Source organism: Podarcis pityusensis (assembly GCF_964106645.2).
Source record: "Podarcis pityusensis genome assembly, chromosome: 13".
Taxonomy (NCBI): Eukaryota; Metazoa; Chordata; class Lepidosauria; order Squamata; family Lacertidae; genus Podarcis; species Podarcis pityusensis.
This window is the reverse complement of record NC_138038.1, coordinates 5,903,710-5,926,564: the sequence shown is the minus strand read 5'-3', so window position 1 is coordinate 5,926,564 and position 22,855 is coordinate 5,903,710. Positions and strand designations below refer to the sequence as shown.

At 44.2% G+C, this 22,855-nt stretch overlaps 1 protein-coding gene and 1 pseudogene across 15 annotated transcripts in view; one reads left to right on the top strand and one right to left on the bottom strand.

Annotated features, from left to right (window-relative positions):
- The window catches only part of FHOD3 (formin homology 2 domain containing 3), a 316,929-nt gene that overhangs the window by 23,901 nt on the left and 270,173 nt on the right, over window positions 1-22,855 (top strand). The gene's annotated exons all lie outside the window — the stretch shown is intronic.
- On the bottom strand, window positions 16,514-19,420 carry LOC308461806 (electron transfer flavoprotein subunit beta pseudogene; annotated as a pseudogene). The gene is made up of 3 exons: window positions 19,170-19,420; window positions 18,467-18,921; window positions 16,514-16,890 (listed from the first exon to the last, which is right to left on the bottom strand). The product of its transcript is annotated as an electron transfer flavoprotein subunit beta pseudogene (transcript).

Here is a 22,855-nt window from a genome sequence, read left to right as displayed (position 1 = left end):
TCTCCCAGCGCCTATCCTCCAATATATGGCTTTTAAGCCCACATAAAGGTAAAACAGATAAAATGGATATGCTCCTTGCAATTAACATTAGCTACTGAGCCCAACTGACTTTAAAACTATTCAGAATAGAAAGAAATTAAAACTAGCACAGAGCATGCTCCAGGACAAGCAGCCTTAGTCGTCACCAACTTCACATGCAAAAACGAAAGCATGATACAACAAAAGCGACTATGGATGGTTTGCATTACTCACTGCTCACTTGAAGTATCAAATGCAAGGCTGGTGTTTCCTCAGATCCTTGACTCCCAGCAAAAATTTTAAAAACGCATGCCAAACCCTGAAGATCAAGGAACAAGCTTCAACATACTTGTCTGTGATGATGTCACCGCAAGACAATATTGGCTATTTGCCCACAATACATGCTCCTGCAGCTGAAATGTCGACTGTATATGAGGTCCTAAACCAGTCTATCAACATGATGCAGTCTCTGCAGTTGTCCAAGATTGTGTGTGTTTTTGATCAGGCACTTCATTCCCAGAGCTGTAGAAATCACCTTGACTCAACCAGAGAAATTCAGATATACCATCATAATTAGAATGGGTAATATTTCATACCATATGCCCCTTTTGGCCACAGTTGGTAAGCGGTTTCAGGATACATGATTTATACATTGCCAGGCACAATCGCAGAAGGTTCAGTAGCAGAGGAGTTCAGAAGTTTAACCATGCAGTCAAACTTCACAAGCTGTTTTATGAAGCACTCATGGGATAGCATGGCATGGTTTTTTGGTCATTGTTGAAAAACATGCATGCATGCAGAAGGTATCTGGATGAAATGCTGTACAGCTTAAGGAACTTTTGGCATGATGTATGCATAGTTTCACTGAAGGAAAGTCCTTGGTAAGCAATCCCGTCCAGGGATTATGGAGTTCCTTGAGGACTACCTGGGATGTAAATTTTGGGCAGGCATAGACAGACTCTGGCCTTCCAGATGTTTAGGACTACAATTCCCATCAACCCTAGCTAACAGGACCAGTGGTCAGGGATGATGGGAATTGTAGTCCCAAACATCTGAAGGGCCAGAGTTTGCCTATGCCTGATTTTGGGTATCGTATCTGGACACAGTAGAAATTCTGCTGGAGTTAATTTACAAGAAGGTAAATAGGTGCTTCACTTGACATGCAACCCTGCAGTGGTCCCATAGTGTTTTGCCCATGGCAGACTGAATTATGCATGCTGCCTTCCATACTGTTAAGCCCATAGGCTTCTGTAGTTCAGCATCCTGTTAGCCCACAGTGACCAACTGGATGCCTGTAAGGTGCCCATAAACAGCACATAGGACTCTCCCACTACAGTGGTACCTCAGGTTCAGGACTTAATTTGTTCCGGAGGTCCGTTCTTAACCTGAAACTGTTCTTAGCCTGAAGTACCACTTTAGCTAATGGGGCCTCCTGCTGCTGCCGCACCGCTGGAGCCCGATTTCTGTTCTTATCCTGAAGCAAAGTTCTTAACCTGAAGCACTATTTCTGGGTTAGCGGAGTGTGTAACCTGAAGCGTATGTAACCCGAGGTACCACTGTATTGCTGCCCAGCAGCTGGTATTATTATTTATTAAATCTGTATACCGCCCTTCATCCGCAGATCTCAGGGCAGTTCACAACATAAAACACAATATAAAAGCACAAAATACATGATAAAAACAAACCAATAACCCCCTCGCCCTCCCCTAAATATATTTAAAGGGGATATAAGATGTTAATCAGCCCAAGGCCTGGTTGAAAAGGAATGCGTTCAGAGATACACTGCTCTTTATCCTGGAGTTTGTAGAATCATCACAACTAATAGCTTTTGGTAGCCTTGCCCCCTCTCCTTTCAATGCTTCCTAAATGGGCATTGCAGCAGTGAATCACCGTCTTGCTCCAATTAATAACGCTGGTGCAACCTGGTTGGCATGACGACAGAACAAGCCTGAGCTTCTTGCTTCCAGTCTAAGTGCACAGACTTCGTGTTCTCACCTTAGGCCAGCAAGGAAGCATCAAAAGCGCCCGGCTGAGTTGCATCTCTTAATTAGGAAAGTTGTTGCATTTCCTATAGGGTTGTGTTGGATCTGTTCCAACAAACAGCAGCAGATCGTTTGGAAATTAAGCAGCTGAAGGTTATTTCACCACTTTACTCTCCATGCCAGGAAAAGCTTCACCTGGGGCTAGGAGCAGGAGCAGTAAACAAAATGGCAACCCTAATTTCACGAGATGGTGTTAAATGAAAATAATTTATTATTAATATTATTATTATTATTTATAGGCCATCTGTCTGACTGGATTGCCCCAGCTACTCTGGGAGGCTCCCAACAAAATATTAAAAACACAATGAAACACACACACACACACACACACACACACACACACACACTGGTCAGAGTGAAAAGAGATCTGTACATTTGTATGAGCCTGGAGAAAAGGAAGGGCTTGGGGATGTATTGTTAACCAAGTTCAGTGGCAGAGAAGCTAGTTTATTTTCCTGCCTTTTCTCTAGAAAGTTCAAAGAGCTGAGAGGAAAATGCAAAGTTGGATATTGTTGAAATCAAAGAATATGCCTATAAAAATAGAGAGGACATGGTGTGTATCAGTCCTGCACAACTTGTGATTCAACAAAATGAAATCAGGCCAGAAGTAACATATGGCTGCTCACTGGACCTACTGATGGGCAAAACTCCCTATTTTACTTCTGTTTTCCTGCCTCGTAGCCTCATGTATCCGTGGAAACTTCACCGAGTCAGTTTGACACCCTTGGTTTTAGGAACTGAAATTTACATGTGCTTTAGAATAGGTGTAAATCTGATGTTCTTTGGAATGTGCATGCAGCTGCAGACGCTGTTCTTTGCTTTCAGTGGCTTGTGTGTGTTTTGGATTTGTATTCTCATTCCTCAACCCCTGCCGCTAGCTTATGCAGGGGTTTGGGCACCCAGCAGCTGTTGTACATTTCCCCTCTTCAACAGGAAGCAAATCAGAGACAATGGAAGGTGGCTTTGTGCTAGCTGTCCATACCCACAGAACTTTACCATGTGCATGGAAAACCTTTTGGATTAGCTTTGAAGGACCCCGTAAAACTTCTGTGGTGCCCAGGACTTCAAAAACAGGGCTTGTCGGGCATTTGACAGGCCACAATCCACATCGGATGGGCTGTGTTTAGTTTGGTGAGTCATAAGTAGTGCTGGCCTAGCGCACATGGAACCTTCAAGGCTTTGCTGTGGAGTCAGAACATTTCTTCAAAGATGTGACCTTTGACTGGTTTTGCTGGGACAGTCCTTGGTAGTCTGTGAGCACTAAAGGAAGTGGGCTCCAAGTTTCTTTGAAGTGGTTTAAGTAAATGTGCATATGGTTCTCCCCCACCCCCACTCCTCCCCAAACACCACTGAAACTAATTGCTTAGTTCTCCTTGTGTTGTTTTTGTTTTCTGTTCTTTTTGGAGAAGCACTGGGGATGTTGAAATCCCCAGACACAGAATGCTTATTAACCCAACAAAGAATTCTAGCAAAAGTCTATAGAGTCTGATTCTCATAAACACCAGATGAGTTGGTAAGCCTGGGCTTGGGCTGCGTCGTTTCAGACTGCAGGTGGAGACTTCTGTGACGGAATGTGCCTCTCTACACATAGAAAATGTGCATGTCCGGAAGGAGAGTTCTAGGCTCGTGTTCTAGACTGGCTCCTTCCTTGTTATCCTTCCAGTGGCAGTTGAAGACTTTCTTATCCCAACAGACTTTTGGAAACTGCCTGTTTTTAAGGAACGGGCTGGTACTGTGATGTTTCTATTGCAATTACCTGTATATTTTTAAAAGACATTTTATATGAACATATGTATATAGTTTCAATTCTATCAATGCTTAATTGCTCTTTAAGTTGTTATTTTTCCTATGTTTTTAGCTGTTCTTATCTGTGAGCTGCCTTGAGTCCCTGACAGGGGGAAAGGCGGGGCATAAATATATAATAATGGTAATAATCTGAGTTTCCAAGCCATTGCTCTGTTTCCGTATGGGGATTCTCAGGGAGGATGGTGCATAAAAATTTGCTTTGCCTATATATATGGAGCAGAAATCATGATTTGGAGTTTATACCATAGTTAAAGCTATGGGTTTCCCAGTAGTGATGTATGGAAGTGAGAGCTGGACCATAAAGAAGGCTAATCACCAAAGAATTGATGCTTTTGAATTATGGTGCTGGAGGAGACTCTTGAGAGTCCCATGGACTGCAAGAAGATCAAACCGATCCATTCTGAAGGAAAGCAGCCCTGAGTGCTCACTGGAAGGACAGATCGTGAGGCTCCAATACCTCATGAGAAGAGAAGACTCCCTGGAAAAGACCCTGATGTTGGGAAAGATTGAGGGCACAAGGAGAAGGGGACGACAGAGGACGAGATGGTTGGACAGTGTTCTTGAAGCTACCAGCATGAGTTCGACCAAACTGCGAGAGGCAGTGGAAGACAGAAGTGCCTGGCGTGCTCTGGTCCAGGGGGTCACGAAGAGTCAGACACGACTAAACGACTAAACAACAACAGCCATAGTCAACAGATAGTATGCTTTAGCATTGCATCTGAACTATTCCAACATATATAAACTGTTTCAATTTGCATAGTCCATTTACCAGCGCACCGTGCTATAAAAACCGGACCAGGGTAGATCTAGCAGGCAACAAAGAATAATTAGCAGTGTTAAATACTCCAACTATTTCTATTTACTAGGGACAGTCCTGATTTTCTTATTCGTGCTTCTTTTGTTCCATGGGAAGTCTGTGGGATTTTCAAAAGGCAGCACACTGCAGGCTATTTCAGAATAAACGAATACCACATATTCTGGTGGCATCTATAGCATTCAGAGAACAACCTTCATTCATGGGTAATGGGGTGGTAGGGGGTGGACTGATCTTAGAATAGAGGTGCAAACACATGGATGTATCTATCCCTCTTTTCATCTGGGATAATGTGGAAGGCGTTTTAGTGTTTAATGGGTGGGTGTGGGTGTGTTGAAGTTTAGGTGGAAGGAGGGCTAAGGCAGTGGCCCTTGGTGTAAGAATATAGGTGTGTTTGTGCACGTTCTCACCTGTGAAATGTTAGTGCATATGTAACTAGAGTTCCTGGATCCTTCTTAGTTGGCAACTACAAACAGTCCGCAAAGTTCGTTTGCTTAAAGCAGGCCAAATTTTGTTAACGTTAATTAAATAAAAAGAGCAAAAAGGAGCGTTGACTTGGTCCTATGCAGCTTCCTGTACATTTGTTTCCATGGTCACTCGTTAAAAGCATTTCTTGATGCACACAGTCACCATAGCTGTAAATCCTCCTGGTAAAACAGGAAGAAAGCTGAGTAGAATTTCAATCTGTTTCTTTTCTTTTCTTTTGAGGGCACTCCGCTAGCCATACTGCTTGCTTTTTCAAAGAAGAAAAGGAGAGAGGGTTGTTTTCCTTCAGAAAGAGTTGAACTCTGGCAACCAAATGTGGGAACAGGGCTTCCTAAAGGGAACAAAGAACATGATTATTAGTTTTACTTCACCTCGTCTGAAGAAAAACGTCATTTCTCTTAGTGGGAAACTGATGTGTGTGCACCATGTAAAATAAGAATATAAAATAAGTCATCTCCATATTGCATGGACCTCTGCGCGTGGAATACTAATTTTGTAAAGCAAGGCTGCTAAACTTTCCATGAATATTTTAAACGATGGTTTCCAAAGCATGTCGTGCTTCAGAAACTGACGACTTTCGCTGTGGGTTGCTTCATCTCAAAAGCCCCAGGATGAAGTGTCTCATGGAAGCTAATTGTTTGACAATATTTCTCAATCTGAAGGGAGCAAACATCACATAGAAATGGACGGAGTAATCTGGGGATCTGCAAAAGGGAAAAAAGGATACAGTGTTTAAGTGGGGGTGCATAAAAAGAAATAGAGCTGGGTTTTGAGATTCTGGCAGTTTACATCTCACTGGAGGTCTGATGGGGGGCAGTGGGTCTCAACGCTGGTGTGTTTAAGTTGCCCCTTTACCTACGTTACAATACTTGTAAATAAATATGAACAGTAGCAAATGCCATAAGCTTGCCGTGACCTGCTTCCAAAGGAAACCAAATCTAGGTAAGCACTAAATCCCTTCTCAGCGCTCGAAGAAATTGGGAGAGTATCCTATAGATAATGATATAGATCAGTTTAATCTGTTCTATAAACATAATTAAGTGAACCACAATGACTGTTCCAGTTGCACACTTTAAACCTGTTTTTGCTTACAGTAAATAAATAAAAATCACGACGCTTTCAGAAACTTAAACCAGTGAAAATGTCACAGTCTTTACAAATTGCTAACCCAATAAAAAGCATTTTTTAAAATTAAAAAAAAAACCTAAAGCCCCTTCTATGACCCACATGAACAATATTTTTGGTGCTCCTTACCCATTTTCAAAATATTTTAGGCCATATTGTCTGCTAAAGGGGTTGTTAAAATGTGGTAAGTTTATTCCATCATGTTCTCCCAAACACTGTACTGAGAGGTGGCTCTCTCCCAGTTATGAACCTACCCAAACCCTTAGATCTTTTTCCAGCAGCCCTTCTCTAGGTCCCCCCTCTGAAGGAGGCTCAGAGGGTGGTGAAAAGGCAGGGCCTTTCCAGCTGTGGCTTCCCATCTGTGGAATGCTCTCCCCAGCGAGGTCTGCCTGGTGCCTTCACTGACATCCTTTTGGCTGCAGATAAAAGCTTCCCTCTCCCCTCTCCTGATCTTTTGATAGACTGAGATAACACTGTTTTATTAATACTATGCTACCAAGCTTCCTGTTGCTGTTATTGTGTGTTTTGTAGTTTTTTATGGTATAATATATTTATATTCATGTTTTAAAATGTGCTGTAAATTGCTTGGAGACGTTTGGTTTACAAGTGACTAACAAGTCTAATAAATTGATGATGATGATGATGATGATGATGATGATAATAATAATAATAATAATAATAATAATAATAATACCATCCTGAGTATAACCTATAAAGCTCTAAGCCAGGCATGGCCAAACTTGGCCCTCCAGCTGTTTTGGGACTACAACTTCCATCATCCCTAACTAACAGGACCAGTGTTCAGGGATGATGGGAATTGTAGTCCCAAAACAGCTGGAGGGCCAAGTTTGGCCATGTCTGCCCTCAGCCAAAGACGGTTCAGGGTGTTGCCACTTCCCTCTTTTAAAATCAATTTTAATCCAATCCAGTGGTGATCCCTGGTGGAAAAAGAGGCTCTGTGCACCAGTTACTGCCAGAGAAAGGGGCCTATTCTCTCTGACTTCACAACCCTAAGGTGCTGTCCCATGGGAGATGGAACAAGCTTGTTTTCTCCTGCTTCGGAGGGTAGGACTCAAACCAATGGATCCACGTTACACGAAAGGAGATTCCGACTCAGGAGTAGCTTTGTGGCAACAAGAACTGTTAGACAGTGGATTATGCTAAGTTTTCCACTGTCCAATAAGCTTGAAAAGACCTGGTGAACTTTTTTTTTGTCACATTGACTTTGTTTCTCTGAGGTAGCTATCCATTTCACCAATAACACATTAATAAGTTTGGTGTGTGCTCTCCAGGTAACAAGGGCAACAGTTGTAATAGTAACAGAAACAGTGCAATGCTCTTGGGCATACCTGTTATTTAGCTAGCTGCAGTACCAAATAGACTGCTGCATGTAATTTAACCATTAACGCAAGAAAAATAATGCTCCAAGTCACTGAATGTTAAAATATATCCATCACATTGAAATGCAAATATGCAAAGAAGTACATATGATAAGTGACATATGTATTAAAGAATAAGATGCTAATGTTAATCTGATTGCTACAAATTGGCTGCAAACTGCCTGATGATTATGGTGATAACTGAGAACTGAGTGCATGTAGAAAAAGTTCTGTAAGGTAAAGGTAAAGGGACCCCTGACCATTAGGTCCAGTCGTGGCCGACTCTGGGGTTGCGGCACTCATCTCGCTTTATTGGCCGAGGGAGCCGGCGTACAGCTTCCGGGTCATGTGGCCAGCATGACTAAGCCGCTTCTGGTGAACCAGAGCAGCACACAGAAACGCTGTTTACCTTCCCGCCGGAGCGGTACCTATTTATCTACTTGCACTTTGGCGTGTTTTCGAACTGCTAGGTTGGCAGGAGCAGGGACGGACCAAGCAACGGGAGCTCACCCCGTTGCGGGGATTTGAACCCCGACCTTCTGATCGGCAAGTCCTAGGCTTTGTGGTTTAACCCACAGCGCCACCGTCGTCCCTCAATGTTAATATGCTAATATGATTTTCTATAAATTGGCTACAAACTGCCTGAAGATTATGGTGATAACTGAGAATCGAGTGCATGTAGAATAAGTTCTGTAGTAGTGCACAAAACATCAAATACATTGACTTTCTCCACAATGTAAACAAGATCCTTCAAGATGTGAGATCTCATTGTTTATGTGTTGTCTAGAATGCATGCTCCCCTTTTTTTAAAACACACACACACACACACACACACACACACACACACACCACAAACCCTCTCCTTTTCATCCTTGGGTGCATTTTCCATAGAGCACAGACCACAACCTCCGTTCTCACAACCTTAGAAGCACCTCCATCCACTGACTTTAATAAAAGTTAAGGAACTGCTTGCGATGTCTGCATCTGAATTTTTTGGATGCCAGGATGGTGGTGATCTAGCACGGTCCCCTGGCTGTGCTAGACTTCCCCCTGAATCTGAAAGGCTGTTGAGCAGACAGAGGAGTGATTGTCAAGTGAATAACGGAAACAGTTCCAGAGTTCTGGTGAAGTGGGACAGATTTATTCAGCTCTGTGCCAAAACAGAACCAGGAGCCTCTTCTCACCCCTAATTACAGTCTCTGAGATTGACTGTGGGGCCTATTTTCATGATTCAGCCTGAATGTGACCTATAAAGTAGGACCAAAGAGAGATATTCCCAGCAGTCACCACTTCCCCAATTCCCCTATCCCAAATTATGAAATTCCTTCCATTAAAAATTAGCAAAATTCAAAGTCTGATCAGAGTTTCTTGTTTGTGAAAAACAAAACAAAGTTTGATTGACTATGATTGAATGTTATTCTGCTTTTATTTGGCTCTTGTTTTTTCTACCTGCTCTGAGGCTTTGGTGTGGGCAGGTCTTTAGAATAAATGTTTCCTTGAAGTTAGTCTGACTCTATGAAAATCTTGTTGTGCCAGTTCCTTTCTGCGGCAGAAACAATAGGTAGTATCCAACTAAGACATACTCTTGAGTAGACCAGTTGAATTCAATGGACTTGGTCATGCCCATTGATTCATTTGGTCTACCCTGAGGATGGCTTAGCTGGAGAAAACCCATTCCCCCCCTTTGATATTCGTTTATTTTTACTTTAGTCAAAGGCTTTTGCAAGAAATGATCTTTGACATCTACCGTATTTTTCGCCCTATAGGACACACTTTTTCCCCTCCAAAAATGAAGGGGAAATGTGTGTGCGTCCTATGGGGCGAATGCAGGCTTTCGCTGAAGCCTGGAGAGCGAGAGGGGTCGGTGCGCACTGATCCCTCTCGCTCTGCAGGCTTCAGGAAGCTATCCGCAAGCCTTGGGAGCCTGCGGGAGTTCCCGCCGGGCTCCCACGGCTTGCGCAGAGCTGCCTGTTCTGGGGGCTGGGGTCAGGGGAAGCTCTAGCTTCCCCCGCCCCAGCCCTGCGCCTGGGGGGAAAATAATTTTTTTTCTTTATTTCCCCCCCCAAAAAACTAGGTGCACCCTATGGGGCGAAAAATACGGTAGTTTAATTCTGATGCAAATGAAAGAAAGAAACAGAAGTCAGAAAACATAGAAAGTGTTTCTGTTCTATAAAAACATTATCACATTTGCCCTTTCCTTTAGCAGCTTGTTTACAGGAGTCATTATGTTCCCCTCTCTTAGCCTGATTAGTATCAGAGAAGAGGTGCTAAGTAACACTGAAATTTATTAAATTGGCTCCATAGCTCAGCTTAACTAGAAATCCCATTGGGCATATGTACTCCTAGCAGCACAGAAACAACAATTGTCCCAAATACTTCATGTACCTATTCTTTCTCAAGCCAAGTAGACATTTGCTCTTGAAGTGTTGGGATTCAGCCTCCTGATTTTTGGCAGAATTTGCTGATCCACAGACTTAAGTGCAGAAGGCTTTTTCTTGTACAGTGGTACCTCGGATTACAGACGCTTCAGGTTACAGACTCCGCTAACCCAGAAATAGTACCTCGGGTTAAGAACTTTGCTTCAGGATGAGAACAGAAATTGTGTGGTGGCAGCGGGAGGCCCCATTAGCTAAAGTGGTACCTCAGGTTAAGAACAGTGTCAGGTTAAGAACGGACCTCCAGAACGAATTAAGTTCTTAACCCGAGGTACCACTGTATAGTATCCCCTTCTCACCCACCCCTCAGAAGCACTTTTCATCCATATCGTGCAATTTCTTCTCCCATTTTCCTTTCACACGCAACTTGTACCTCTGCCAAACAGCCAATTCCTTTCATTCCTCCTCTTTTCTGTCCATTCATTCCTCCTATAGCAGGGTTCTTCTCTTACCCCCTTCCTTTCTGTTTATTTATATATTAATTAATTGATTGATTAATTAATTGAAATATTGACCTTTTATTTCAATTTCTGATTTCCCGACAATGCCTACCTGGGCACTTTCCCCTTAGAGACCTTCCTTCCCTGCTCCCTCTCTAAATTTCTTTGTCTTCTGGCCACCTTTACTCAGCATGCAAGGAATTGCTGGTGCTACAGTTGGTGCAACCAAATGACTGTGGCTGGAGGGTCGGGCAGGCAAGGGAGGAGGCACTGGACTGGCTGCAGTACTGAGGTCCACTTGAAAGTGGCCCAAGGTCCACTGGTTGAGAAACACAGCTCTAGTGGTAGCCAAATATTATGCCTTGATCCTGTTTGGGGAGGTATATCCCTAAGCTACAGGAGCTACTTTGGCTTCACTCATGTATAGCAGAGAAAGTCAGCACCAAAGGCAGGAATTTTGTAGTGTCGTATATTGCCTTCCCTACGTCCTTTGAAAATGTGCTTGAAATCCTGACGTACAGAGAGGTACCTTAGTTGCGGAAACACTCTGCGTATTTATCTTCATGGGCAGGGAGTAGTTCTGTTTGTAAAGAGATTATTCATTCAAAGATTTGGAGTCTAAATTACTATTGTGTTTTGATAGTATGCATGATTAAGTATTTATATGAATGAGCCCTTAATCTGTAAAGCACTTTAAGGCTGGAAACCAGCCATAAAAGTCCTAACATGTAGGCATTAATTTGATAACTACTCAAGTTTAAAAAACACACACCAAAAACTCGCACGTATAAATTTTGAGAGTGTAGTTAAATTTCATGTAAGTTGGTGTTCTGTAGGTGAGGGCATTTGGCTTTGGAGTTAGCTTTTTGTGGCATGTCGGTTATTTTTCTTTGACAGATATTTAATATGGGAGACTAATTAGGGGAAGTTTATGCCTCAGAACTCTAGCACTGCTGTAAAAACCTAAGATGTAAAGTGCTCCAAATCCGGGGCTTGGAGTTGATGAAGCCATGAATGAATGAATTTATTAATACGGTCACAGACCAGCGTCAACACACACAATATCACAGATCTTAAAAAAAAAAGAATATCAGAAATACAGAGGACAATATGAATATAACAAGGATTTAAATCTAAAAAATTAAAGTTAATTATTAGCGTGCCCCCTGTAATTAACATTTGGGGGTTTGGTCATTATGGGATGAAGCCATGCTTTCTAGCATTTCTGTGCAGCTGCAGGAGACCCTAAGAGGTGCTGTTGACAACAGTGCAAATCACCAGAGGTTTAACAAAAGTTCCCGCTGCTTGGCAGGGTGCTTTCTTCAAGGCTCAGCTGGGCAGATGCAGTTTAAAAAACTTGGAGGAAGCCTTTTTATTCTCCCTCCTCAGCTCAGGGCCTCTAAGCCTTCTGTGGTGAATGGAATTCCTAAGCGGAGGAGTGGGAAGTGTCCTTTTTGACATTTAGGGCGAGATCCTCCATGCATGACAAGGAGTAAAAATCAGGGATAAGAGCCAGGGATATGCATTAAGCTGTTTGGACATAGTCTTGAGAATAGTTTGTCATCCCTCTTCCACTCAGTTTAGAAAAGTAACACCAACACCCACAAAAGGAAGGACTGGAATGATATACAGTCCTTAGATCGTATGCAGATTTGATGCTCCTTCAGTAGGTTTGGAGATTTGTAGAGGAAAGGCTGAATTTGAAAGCTTGTTGGGAATTGACAAGCCAAAAATGGTGTAGCGTGATTGGCCAAAAAGATGAGAGACAGCTGTACATAAATACATGAAGAAGCAGAATAAAGACATGAATTTCCAGATCTTGAGAGAAGTATGGAAATTTGTGTTTGGGAGGGTTCAGACTTCTCCATTATAACATCGCGTGAAGAGAAGACTACAAAAATGGCAATCTAATAGCATCAGACTCTATGGAATGGCAAAATGGCAAACAAGTCGGGAAGGAAGAGCTAAACGAAATATTAGTGATGGAAGCATTGTTGTGGCTGTTGAGTTACATACACAGACAGGAAGGCGTAAAGAAATACCAAACACAGATTTTGTATGTAATAACAACAGCCAGGATACTTTATGCCACAACATGGAAACAGAAAAAGGGAAACCGGAGATGGGGAGGAAAAATTGGGAGCAGTGCATGCTATCTTGCTAAGTGTGTGTGTGTTATGCATATGACATATGACCCTCAGAAGGGTGGCTAACCCTCAGTGTGGCCTGCAGGCTGAAAAATATTTACAGTGGTACCTCAGGTTAAGTACTTAATTCGTTCTGGAGGTCTGTTCTTAACCTGAAACTGTTTTTAACCTGAAGCACCACTTTAGCTAATGGGGCCTCCGGCTGCTGCTGCGCCGCCGGAGCCCGATTTCTGTTCTCATCCTGAAGCAAAGTTCTTAACCTGAAGCACTATTTCTGGGTTAGCGGAGCCTGTAACCTGAAGCGTATGTAACCTGAAGCGTATGTAACCCGAGGTACCACTGTATTTAAAAGGTTCTGGAATTTCACTGGCCCCACCTCCAGGCAGAGTTTAGGCTGTGCGTTTTATGGTGGAAACAAAGAACTCAATGCCTGTGTGGCATTTGGGAGGTGACTCTAGAATGCTAGGACGCGGGTGGCGCTGTGGTCTAAACCATTGAGCCTCTTGGAATTCCCAGTCAGAAGGTTGGCGGTTCGAATCCCCACGACGGGGTGAGCTCCCGTTGCTCGGTCCCAGCTCCTGCCAACCTAACAGTTCGAAAGCATGTCAAAGTGCAAGTAGATAAATAGGTACCACTCTGGCAGGAAGGTAAACGGCGTTTCTGTGTGCTGCTCTGGTTTCGGTGCTCCGTTGCACCAGAAGCGGCTTAGTCATGCTGGCCACATGACCTGGAAAAACTGTCTGTGGACAAACACATGCTCTCTCGGCCTGTAAAGTGAGATGAGCACCGCAACCCCAGAGTCGTTCGTGACTGGACTTAACTGTTAGTGGTCCTTTATCTTTACCGTTTAATGGAATGCTTGTGGGCTCCTTGAGACTATGGATCACTGGGTGCTGCCCAGTTAGCCATGTCTTAATCTGGTCTTGGTAATTTTGGTTTGACTTCACCCCCAAAGGCCCACTCTTCCACTGTCTCCCAAGGCAGATGGATGCCAAGCACCACCACTGCAGACCACAGGATTCATCCATCAGCAGCCAGCTGCCCTGCAGCTTGGAGCTGGAGAAAGAGAGGAGGCAAGACTTGCTGAAGTCAATTTTCTTTTACAGTGCCTTTGTTAAGCCACCCTGGACCTCTCTTTCAAAAAGGATATAAAATATGAATCAATAAAATGTTCCCAGCCTCTTTTATTACATCTTGTCTCATTCACATGACTCAAGGACTGGGGTTTTGCCAGACCCAGAATCGTTGCCAGGATTGTAACTTTCATGCAAAGGAACAGTTCTTGGGTCCGGCAACTGAGGCATTATGTTTAAGATTGTGCTAACTTTCAGGGGCTCCGTGCATGTGACTTTAGGTGGGGCGGAGGGGAAGAGGAGGTCATGCTTCTAAGACGTAGGTTTGCGTGCTTGCTGTCGGTTGCCAAGGAAATTACTGTGATATTATCTGTGCATCCAGCGGAGAATAAAATGGTTTGAGGAGGGGAGGGAGTGAAGCCGATTAGCATGCAAATGGCTGTTTTTAAGTGCCCACACAAGACAGAAAAGAAATGCATGGGCAAATGTTTTAGCTCAATCAAGCCTTTCCCCAAGAAAAGGGGTCCTTTAAATTGATTTTAAAATACCAAGGGAAGGAAGCAGCGAGAACAGTATGAACTTCTGCTAAAACTGGTCATATCCTATGCCCGAATATAAGGCAGATGTTTGATGTTTCGAAACTTTTGGAATGTTCTTTAACACTGCACATTTCAGAATTAGCAAGGGGTTAACGCTGGTGGCGCTGTGGTCTAAACCACAGAGCCTAGGGCTTGCCAATCAGAAGGTTGGCGGTTTGAATCCCCGCAAAGGTGTGAGCTCCCATTGCTCGGTCCCTGCTCCTGCCAACCTAGCAGTTCAAAAGCACTTCAAAGTGCAAGTAGATAAATAGGTACCGCTCCGGCGGGAAGGTAAACGGCGTTTCCGTGCGCTACTCTGGTTCGCCAGAAGTGGCTTAGTCATGCTGGCCACATGACCTGGAAGCTGTACGCTGGCTCCCTCAGCCAATAAAGCGAGATGAGCGCAACAACCCCAGAGTCATCTGCGACTGGACCTAATGGTCAGGGGTCCCTTTACCTTTACCTAAAGTAGGATTGATTCAGCAAGTCAGTAACTGGAGCTGTAACCTGTTAAAGGTGTTTGGAAATTTCATGCTTATATGATTTAGATTGCTTGGTTCAAAGCAAGTTCTGACAACCTTGTTGGGCTTCCAAAGGTTCCTCAGTTGGAAGATCAGTAAAGAAGGAGACGCTTCCCAGAAAGAGGACTTGTCAGCTGCTATTGATGAGTTCGCAGGGAGCGATGGCAATGCCCAAGAGGCCTTGACCTCTGACCCCACATGGACCGGCACTCAGCCTCCCTGGGTTCCCAGGAGTCCTTTGCAGCACATGAAGATGGTTAGGGGCCTCCTCAGCAGTCAAATCAATGAGGGGAAGGTTCCCTGAAAGTGGACAGCTGAAAGCGTTTAGATGGCAATTGTATAAAAACCGTGGTCTTCCATTTAAGGAAGCTGCCAGGCCAGATCATTTCATGGCTTGAAACATGAAGGATGAAACTGCATGTTTGGGACTTGGGTCCACCTGTATTTTATAAATGGGGTGGTGGTAACCCCTTGACACTTCCCACTGGCTGCTTTTCCTGTTTCTCGGATGGTGCAATGTTTATGCCTTTAAAATGCACGGCGGACTGGCTGCCAGGAGGAGGTTTCATTCATGCAAAGTGCACTAAAATGGGAAACACAGAACAGAGGGGAGAAAAGCAGTGGGTTTTAGGTGGGGGAAAGCAGCTCTGGGTTTGCCTTGTTTGTTGTTGTTCTTTGTTTTTGAATGCTGGCAAATAAAACTCCCCCCCCCCATACCCATATGCACATGGGGTTTAAAGCAGGGTCCAAAGAGATGGCTTGAGAGGCCCTGAAAAGACTTCTTAGGACAAACAAAAAGGGTTCCCTGAAGTTTCCGTTGGCATGGCAACAAGTGTGTTCCTTTTCAGTTGATTTATCTGCCTGTTTTTGCTTTTCGAGGGGGGGGAGTAAGTGGGTGGAGGGGAGAGATGCTTGAAGGCCTCTGTGGTACTTAAATACATGTGGCTACCATGTGTCTGAGGCAAATGGCTTTGCCCCCCCCCCAGCTTCTCCTCGCTTCCTTTCTCAAGTGGGTCAGCCTGAAGCTAAAGGACCGCAAAAGAGCACACACACACACACACACACACACACACGAACAAAACTGGGGCTAATGAGTTAGTTTTATTCAAAGCCAATGTGGAATTTCTATTGTCCTTGCTGAAAGCAGAAAAAAGGGGTTTAATTCTCTTCAGGTATCTGGTGAGGAGCAGGCTTCTGCTGCCTTTTGTCCTCACCCCTCCAGCCCCCCCCCAAAAAAACCCCATTCTGTTTAAAAGGAGCTGCAGAATGGAAGGAAACTAGAACATTTTCTGTTGCTTAGCAGTAAGAGCTGCATTTTGTGAGGGGAAAACGGGTCACAGTTTTTTAGGGTTGTCCTTCCCCAATTTATTTTTATAACTGACCAACTGAGAAATCAGCATTATTTCTGTAGAGGTAAAACCAGGTTACAAGCCCTTGCTTAGAGCTGGCTAGTTTTGCAATTCAAAGAAAACAAGCCTAGGATAAGGAACACTCCAAAACTGACTGTTAAAGGCAACCTTTCCTTGGGTTTCACTAAGTCCTGTGTGACTTTTCCCTGAGCAACCGAACCTTCCATATCTCTGGAAGCATTTTATTTTATTATAATTTATTACCCACCCTTCACCCTGCAGTCCCGGGGCAGGTTAGACTTTACAGCACAGCGTTACAACACAAGATTAAAAGCAGTTTAAAGCAACCTGCAATTACAGAAATAAGATATAGATACCCCTGCTGCCTTTTCCCTTGTAATTGATGGATGCATTAGAGACGACAACTTACTCATGCTTCTAAACTGGATGATAATAACTCTAGGGTCTTTGTTAAAAGGCTGTACCAAAGGAGCTCAATAGCTAGTGGTGATTTCAGATAGTGTTAGTTGATGAACAGCCTTAATGGCAAGGGCATTGCTAGGTGGAAAATGCTCTGAATCTCCATCCCCATTCCCATTGAGCTAAGCAACTGCATCTTTGACCATCTCCACTTTGACTCCAGCCTTACACTGGGGAGGATCCTCCATGCTCACCATCTTCACCCATGGGTGTCAGGGACAGGACAGAGGGGGAATGGTGGAGACTGCCTCCCCATCCTGACCCTTCCAGGGAGGAGGAAGAGGAAGACAGGATAGTTTTACGACAGGGAATTGAGGGAGGTCGCAGATCAGAGGCAGGTGAGGGGGAAAGCTGGGAAATCGTGGGACAGCCGGAACAACACCCAGCTGAGACGTTGTCATTAGAAAGCATTCCAGACCCTCCATCTCCCAGAACCCGGCTAGCCTTAAAAGTAGGAGAGAAAGAGCTCGAAGACAGAGGGCTGTTAGCGGCACCTGTAGAAGTGATGGGTGAGGAAATGGGAGAGACGGGGTGGAGATTCACTCATGCCAACGCCATTATCCAAGAGGCTGGGTTCTATAGCCTCTCTCTGTAAAGATTGAAATACAAAAGGATGGTAAGAAACTTTTCCTTGTCTTTATACTTTCCTGGGCAACTAGCCGGGAGCCGCTGACAGCATCCTGACAGTGGGGTAAAATCGACCCTGTTATAATAATTTTAAGGTCTTATATATAAAAAATAGATGTTCATAAATGTACCAAGCAAGCACATACAGATGTGTGGGCCACATGTCTGAAACCCACAGAAAAGTCCTGAAACCATTTTCTCTCTCCCAAAATGACCTCAAATATTTCTCTGCAAGGTCAAGGGAAATGGGAAATCTCCCCATTGTCTCTTTCACAAATGTCTTAAGGGCACATTTAAGATATGAATAGGGTGTGAGCCTGTGACCTGTGACCTGGATTCAGGAATTGAGTAGTTATCATAACAAAAGAGTGGCCAGGTAATCCAATCAGGTAACCTGGCAGACACAGGACGTGGGTGGCGCTGTGGGTTAAACCACAGAGCCTAGGGCTTGCCAATCAGAAGGTTGGTGGTTTGAATCCCCGCGACAGGGTGAGCTCCCGTTGCTCGGTCCCTGCTCCTGCCAACCTAGCAGTTCAAAAGCACGTCAAAGTGCAAGTAGATAAATAGGTACCGCTCCGGCGGGAAGGTAAACGGCATTTCTGTGCGCTTCTCTGGTTCTCCAGAAGCGGCTTAGTCATGCTGGCCACATGACCCGGAAGCTGTATGCCGGCTCCCTTGGCCTATAAAGCGAGATGAGCGCCACAACCCTAGAGTCAGCCACGGCTGGACCTAATGGTCAGGGGTCCCTTTACCTTTACATTTAAACTGGCAGACAGGAAGAAACAACACACCCAGATTTCTGCCCCTCCTTTGATGTATCTGGGGGTGGTGTTGGGCTACACCCCTTCTGTGATGTATGTATGATGTTTCTGGGGGTGGTCTTGGACTCCAGGGCGGGCAATTTAAAATGTCTATATAAGGGCTTGCGTGCATGGCTGGGGATCCCTCCCCCCTCCTGTGTGTGTGGGGGGGGGCACCCTGTTGCAATAGCTTTAATAAAGATCTGGCTTACTAGCTGCTTTGTTTCTCAATATTCTCTGGTTGGTCTCTGTTATTTTCTCCTACCAATAGAGAACCTACAAAAGGACTCTATATGGGCTCTTGGGTACCCCACAAGGGATAAATGAGCAGTTTTTTTCTCATAACAACCCCAAGAATGGACGGCTTCACCATCTCAGTCTTCTTTTTGACTTTCATGATATTAGGCTGGGTGGCATAGTATGTCTTGTTCAGACACAGGTCATCGGTCACCACTGCTGGCAGCTTCAGACGCATCATTTCTAGACCCCCGTTCAATTTCACGCTCAGCCTTCAGCCAGTCCCCATCCAGAGTCACTTCTGAAGCAAATGCCCCCTGAGGCCAGTCATGAAATGCTACGCTCAGCTGCCCTGCCCGGTTACAGTTATTGTCAGTGGCCTGTTCGTCCAGAAGCAGAAGGTCGATGCCTTCTGCCTTGACCTGCACAACCAGGAACTTGGAAACCTGCAAGGGGCTGAGGCTGTTGTAGTCTTTGGCAGGGATTTCCACAGGCAGCTCTCGATCAGCCCCCCCATGACGAGGGCCATGCAGATTGTCTCCTGGCACTGCTGTGGACCACAGCCTACAGTATGGGTAGGCAAACTAAGGCCCGGGAGCCAGATGCGGCCCAATCACCTTCTCAGTCCAGCCTATGGATGGTCCGGGAATCAGCATGTTTTTGCATGAGTAGAATGTGTCCTTTTATTTAAAGTGCATCTCTGGGTTATTTGTGGGGCATAGGAATCTGTTCATTACATTTTTTGAAAATATAGTCCGGCCCCCCACAAGGTCTGAGGGACAGTGGACCGGCCCCCTGCTGATAAAGTTTGCCGACCACTGGTACAGCATCTGCCTCTGGGGAGACAATCTTCTTTTCCTTGAGCTACACAACTTCCTCCCCAGCAATCTTGCAGAAGGGGATCATGGAGTTCTTGACACCATCTGTCACCATGCCTGTTTTCTCTGGTTTCACCCACACCTTCACAGTGTAAATAGTGACCACTTCACTCCCACCATTGCCCTTGGCCGGGCCGCTGCCATCGTGCCCCACGCCCAGTCACCCTCTCAGCTTAAGCCCCTCTGCCTTAAGGCCATTAGATCATGTCTTGCCTTGTGGGCCCACAGAGAAGAAGTCCTTGCTCTCTGTTATGCAACAATCCATCAGGCATTTGAAGAGCGGATGGGGAATTCCTAATGGAATTTCTCAGGAACCTCATGCCTGTGAGTCCTGAGTGTAACACTTCGACGACGTATCACAGGTAGAGGAAGAGGCTTTGGAGGAAAAGAACTTTAAAAAACCAAACCTTCCAAGAGGAGAGTCCAGTGTGAAACTACCAGGTTACAACTTATCAAGAAGTGTAATTCATCTGTGGTTGGGAGTGCCCATAGGGAGTGATATTTTGGAATGAGATACTCAAAATGATCAGCACCATAACTGGGCAAACAATGGTTAAAACATGGGAACTAATGCTACTTTCACTGTTTAACTTGGAGGCGGGGAATGTAGTATTTAAGGGCTTGATTACATTCGTTGTTAGTCACTGCCAGGCTTGTGATAACACAATAGTGGAAGCACAATAGGACTCCTGCTATAGAGCTCTAGTATGGTAAACTTTGGAAAGTTGCTACAACGGTGTGGCTTAGGCATCAATTCTTAGTTATCAGGAGACAGGTGAAATGGGATGCCTTCTTTTTTCCCCTTCATTTTTTTTTTTTTTTTTTTTTGGTAGAACGGAGTAGTTTTGTTTTTCATGCTAATAAGACAGTATAACAACACCCAAGCCCAATATGCTACAATTCGGGAAAATTGCAATTCAAGTGTTAGAGGGACCATCAGTTTCCCTCTAAATTAGTTCTGTAACAAGAGAGAATATTACGTTATTTCAGCTATTGTGCCATTGTGGTTGTTGGGTCTTTTATGCAGAGTTTCATTTGCTTTCTGGTGTTTGCTTGATAAATGTAAATAAATGTGGTTCTCAATATGATTTAAAAACAACAACAACAACAACGAAGTACAATTATATCATCTCTGCATTGAGGCGCGATAATGGTTTTCTATCCCATGGTAGGGGTTAATTAACTTGGCAGTGTTTGCCAAGTGTTTGCATTAGGGTGTTTGCATTATCATTGATAGCTGGTCTTGTGAATGATCATTGGGCACATTTTGCATACATTAAGCTTAATTCTCACAGACTCTTGACCAGCCCAAGCCAGCATGGCCAATGTTCAGAGATGAAAGCTTATCCCATGATAAACTTGTTAGTTAGTCTTAAGTGCCTCAAGACTGACTCTTTGTTGTGCAACATATATTTTATGTGCACACATTAAATTCTAGGGATATACCTAATAATGCATGTGAGGTCTACATTTGGGGTAGACAAGACTGAAAAGCTTTTCAAGTTTCAATTTAAGGTTGCATTAGAGATCAGAGAGACACTTTCAGAACTTCTGGTTCTTTTACTTGAATAGATCCATATTAAGAAGAGGAATTAATTTACCCCTTCCAAAAGAAAGTTTCTCTTCTATGCTCATCACGCCATCAGATCCAGTACTTGGAAACTGGAATACTTACTTAATGATGTAAGAAACAGAAAACATTTCATTCAACTTGAAAGTAAAGCAATTCATTTAAAGTCTGGGAAAGCTGTGGTTTTGTTCACTGTGATACCCAGGGCCCTCCCCATTTTTGTAGTTCTTTGGAAAGGTATAGGCCTTTTAGAAAGCAAGCTTCTTTTCCCCGAATTACACAACTGAATTTGTGGGCAGACGTTCTAATCACCCTAGTGATGGAAGAGTTGTTATCCAATTAGAGGTGCCTTTTTGTCTTTACAATTTCAGTTGTTACCCAAGGCTACTGAGGAATTATACAGCTATTTGCCTGGTTATTAGCTGTGGATTCTCTAAGGATCTGGTTTAGTATCCATTCATTTGTTCTAGGTTTGACAGCATTTCTGGTTGGAAGAACACCCTATCAGTGGCTGGGTAGCTTCAAAATAACTAGCATTTGGTCTTGGTTCAAAAAACATTACAAGCCTGAATTATATGGTTCAAAACCAGCAAAAGAGTCTTGTGTCACCTTAAACCCTTAACAAACCTCTTAATCTCAGGGTTTGGGGTTTGAGCCCCACTTGGGGCAAAAGATTCCTGCTTTGCTGGAGGTTGGACTGCTAGATGATCCCTGTGGTCCCTTCCAACTCTGCAATTCCATGAAAAATGTAGTATGGCATAGGCTTTCGCAGGCTGCAGTCCATTTCATCAGATGTGTGAGGTGTACATTGTGGAAGGGGAATGAGTCAGAGAGAAAAAACCCCAAAAGGAGCAGACATGTCATTTCCCTCTGACCTCAAGCCCCTGCATTCTTCCACCCTCAGCTACGCTTGTCAATTTAGGATTACATTTCATGCATCTGATGTATTGGACCACAGAAGTCTATACCATAATAAATATATTATTCTATAAGGGGCCACAAAACTCTTAGCGCATTGCAGCAAAAGCAACAAAACCTGGGCCTTTTTATATGGTTTAAGTTGCATCTAGCAACACTACCTGCAAATGCTGGTCAAAAATAAAGGGCGAGAATAGAGAAAGGGTGGTGATCATGATCCCCCACTGTCCCCCAAGAACTGAAAAAGGGATTACTGCACATGCAGTTTTCGCACGTCTCATTTTTGCATTGTATGCATTGTTACACACCACTGCAATCTCTGAGCGGTGTGAGATTCCATGGGTTCCAGAAGCTCACCCAGGGTTCATGTTTCCTTTTGGAAATGAGACACACCAGGGACTGTGGTTCTTTTATGATATATGGTTTATTTACACATATATACAACTTGAGCCTACGATGGAGGGGTCGGAACCATGGGATGGAAAGCCATCTGGCTTGGCCCCAGCCAGAGCGTCTCCCTTCTCAGCCTTGCCACTGCAGAGATCCATCAGTCATCCTCCTCCGACATGCGTCTGCGACTCATGCTACTGTCCATGCAAGAGCACACATTACTCAGCAGAGTAAACACACAACAGATCAGGCTCAAGGCATGGATACTGTACTAAACTACGCATTTATTATACATAAATCAGGACAAAGAAAAACATGGCCTCTCTTCTTGTTGTTCTTCTCAGAGAGAGAGAACACAAAAGCAATTCAGAGCGGATGTTCCGCTCACGGGACTCCAGCAATCTGTGCTGGAATGTGAACAGACATGTGACATGTAACAATCCCACATATCTGCAGCAAGGGTGGAGTGGAATTCCCAACAACATTAACACCCCAGGAGGACCTTGCTTCCCTCATTGCTGCAACCTTGGATTAAAAGAGAAATCAAACATTACTGCGTCTCTCTCAGTTCCCAGATTGATGCTTTTGCCTTCTAGGTCACATTTTACTCTCTGCTCTAAACTCTGGCTATGCCTTTCTAACTATCTAAGAGTTGAGGGAGGGCCCCCACCCACCAGCCATCTCCCACAGAGCCCCTTTACTTTGTTCCCCTTAATGGCCCTTCACCCAGGCGATTGCCTCA